General features: G+C 37.2%; 1 long non-coding RNA gene across 1 annotated transcript; it reads right to left on the bottom strand.

Annotated features, from left to right (window-relative positions):
* Nucleotides 1-976: 976 nt before the first annotated feature.
* Nucleotides 977-2,201, bottom strand: LOC122194784 (uncharacterized). The gene is made up of 2 exons (XR_006184622.2): nt 1,538-2,201; nt 977-1,445 (listed from the first exon to the last, which is right to left on the bottom strand). It is a non-coding gene; the product is annotated as an uncharacterized LOC122194784 (long non-coding RNA).
* Nucleotides 2,202-3,496: the final 1,295 nt, after the last annotated feature.

Here is a 3,496-nt window from a genome sequence, read left to right as displayed (position 1 = left end):
TAAAAGTAGAAACAATCGAAGAAGTGGATAAGTTACTAGCAAGCAATGACATAACACTTGAGAAACAACAAAAAATTAATGAAGATGATGATGATGAAGGTCTTGATGATATTTAAGTGTTATCTCCTACATGCTTTTCACCGGTGCAAAATTTCAAGTTCTAAGAAGTACAAAAGTAAAAAAAGGAAACATGAAATTGAAGATGAAGATGAACTTGAAGCTGAACCTGAATCGTTTGAAAAGGTTATTATGAGTGCAGTTAAAGATGTGGCTTCTGCTATGAGGGAGGGTAACAAAATATTCGAAAACTCTCATCATCGGGTTTATACTGGTGATGAAATTTATAAAAAGTTAGAGCCAATGGATTTGGAACCCGATGAGTTATCAGAAGCTCTCATGTTTTTGTCGAGGAATCAATCTGATGCGGGGACATTATTTAGAGTTCCATTTAAAATACGAAAAAGTTTGTTGAAAAAATGATAGGGGCAAGTAAATGACTTACTTAGGATGATAGTTTTTGTGATTTTTAATCAGTTTGAGTTCATGCTTTTTGGTTTTTGGTTTGAGTTCATACATTGGAATTTGTTTGATTATTCTTATATTGACTTTAAATTGGTTTTTTATAAATTTGTTTGATTATTCATACATTTATGTTATTTTTGGTTTGGGTATATTGACTTCTGTTTCCCTTCATATTGATTTTGTTTGAAAAAGTTATACAAATGAAGAACATACTAGAATTGTGATTAATAATGAATTATGCATTAATGATTTTTGTATAAATAATCATGTGAAAAAAATAATTAAAGAAGTGATGTAGGCAAAAGTTGACAAAAAAAAAATAGTTTGGGCATAATTTTATTTTCAAGAGAATCGTATGGTATATATTTGAAATTATGGAAAAAATGTGATAAGGATATAATTGTCCATTTTTAGTTTTGATTTCTTTTCCTTCCAAACTCTCGGGAACACAAAAAACAATAATTTTCCTTTTCTTTCTATCGAGCTCGGGAACAACAAAATACACTTTCTTTTCTTTTCCATTCTTTTCTTTTCTCTCCACATTTCTCTTCTCTTCTTTTCTTTCCTTTAAATGAAACTCGGGTACATGGTGTATATCTTGTTCCATTCCTGAGCAACCAAGAACAACAACAACAATCTTTCTTAATTCATTTTCTTTCCCTTGTCAACGGAAACACAAGGAAGCATTCAAAAAAAAGAAGAGGAGATTCATTCTACAGTTTCCTGTAAACAGACAAACAGCATCCCAAAAGACCATTACCACCTGTTGATTGAAAAAAATAAAAAATATATATATGAAAAAAAAAAAAGAGTGGGAGCGGGCAGCATCGTATTCTTCTTCATCCTATGCCATGAACCACCGGTGGTGGTGGTGCTCCGGTGAACCATTAGGCAGCAGCCCCAACCCACACATTCATTGATTTCTATAAAATAAATAAATAAATAATAATAATAATAATAATAATAATAATAAGAGATAGAGAGAAGAAGAGCAAGGGAGTCTGCCGGAGCATACCTGCAATCGCCGGAGACCTCACCATCGCACCCTCCTCTTCCTTCTTCCGTCGAGCCAATGCCACCGAAACCCCACCTGTTCGTCGGACCCTCTTCTGGTCTTACCCCTCGCTCCCTTCCTTTCTGATTCTATCGATCAAGACCTCGGGGGATCTCGATTTCATCGCTGCTGCTGTTCGCATCGCTCCAGATGGACCAGTCCCATTTCCCCCGTCGCACTACGCTCGCCTTCTCCCTCTTCGTGTTTCCCCCATCAACACCACCGAGACCTCGTACTTTCCCTTTCGTGTACCGCTGCTGGAACTTCAACCGATGCCTTCAAGCTCACCTAACTTGGTTCTAGTGTTGTGACTGGCACTCTACCAAATCCATCAATTCTTGGATTGGTTGCTTCTGAGAGAGCTGCTCTTCCGACTGCTCGTATTCATCCCTTCCCAAATCACACACCCGAAGACCCCGGCAGCTTCGCGGCTTCTTCCCACCTTCACTGCCGTCTCGCTGCTTCACCCACCTCCTTTGTCGGCCTTGTCAACCTCGGAGACACCCCGTTCCCGTTGCGAGATGGCGACCGCCATCAGGCCTAACAATCGCCTTTCGTTTCGCTACTCGGAATCGACTATCTCCATGTTCATCTGCTTCCGTTCATTCGTGGCTTCATTTGGGACCGATTCGTATCCGATCAGTGAATGGCAACGGGTATAAAAGCCCTAGATTAATTAAAGTTTGGCTAGTAAACACAATAAGCCCTCCATGAGATTTCTTTACAATATAAGCCCTAATTTCCTTTCGACCTTGATACATTTACAAAATAACACCCCACTGTTAAATCCTTTATTCGAAATAGATCCCAATCTCCAAAATTTGATTCCATTTATCCACAAATAGCCCTCATTTGGTTATTCTTAAATAGAATAAATCCCAATCTTCAAACTCTGAATAAAAATAACCATTTTAGCCTCTCCTTTGAAATTATTTTTACCAAAACAGTCCCCGATAGTTAAAATCTGTTATGAAACGGACCCGAGAATATTTCAAAGTTCGAGAAGCGTGACGTTGCAGTTTCACACGACAAGTTTCTCAAAAGAAAACGAAATCGAACAAATGGAACACACGTTTCAAGGGTGACTGCTTACGAACCCTTTGTGATATTTTAATTATTTCCCGGGGGGGGGGGGGGGGGGGGGGGGGGGGGGGGGGGGGAGTACTTGTGCCAATATATTGTGGTTATACAAACAAATTACCTTTTTATACGTAAATACAATAAACATAGTTTATAAAATATTATTATTTAACAATTTATCATATTGTTAAAAATAATCTAGTGAAAACTTTTTGTCTACATGTTATGATTATCTTATCGTGAAATATCCAGTTCACACAACAAATACTACATTATAAAAAGTTTTATGATTTTTTTGTGACATTGTATATTATAACAAGTACATTATGAAACAGTGTCACACCCCAAAACCACGAACGGCGGAAACGTTCAGGGGTGTAGGACGTCATTTACAGTATCACAACAGTGTAATATAATAAACAAGTAACAACATCATCCATTGCATTATAAGTAAAGTTTTATACATGTGTGTTCTTTCATTGTAATAAGACACCAAAAATATACAATCAAAATAAAAGACGAGACTTGACTGCTCCGTCTTCTCGAACCTGTTCCTTCGTACCTGTCTAGTGGCGACCTGAGAATACAAGTTATTTTGAAAGAGAGTATCAGCTTTAAAGCTGGTGAGTTCATAAGTATATAAGTGTCATTGCTTTGTTTGTGAAAACCTGCTATGAATGCCATGAAAAACCTTTAAGTGAAAATGTTGAGGTAAGTATGAAATCCCTAGAAAAACCCTTATTTTCTATAAGTATGAAGTGTAGTCTTCTACCAAGACCCAATGTTTTGTATGTATGAATTGCAGTCTTCTACCAAGACCCGAATGTTCTATATGTATGA

The sequence above is a fragment of the Lactuca sativa genome, chromosome 6 (genome assembly GCF_002870075.4).
Source record: "Lactuca sativa cultivar Salinas chromosome 6, Lsat_Salinas_v11, whole genome shotgun sequence".
NCBI lineage: Eukaryota > Viridiplantae > Streptophyta > Magnoliopsida > Asterales > Asteraceae > Lactuca > Lactuca sativa.
Note: the sequence above shows the minus strand (reverse complement) of the source record. Positions and strands in the feature narration are given on the sequence as shown.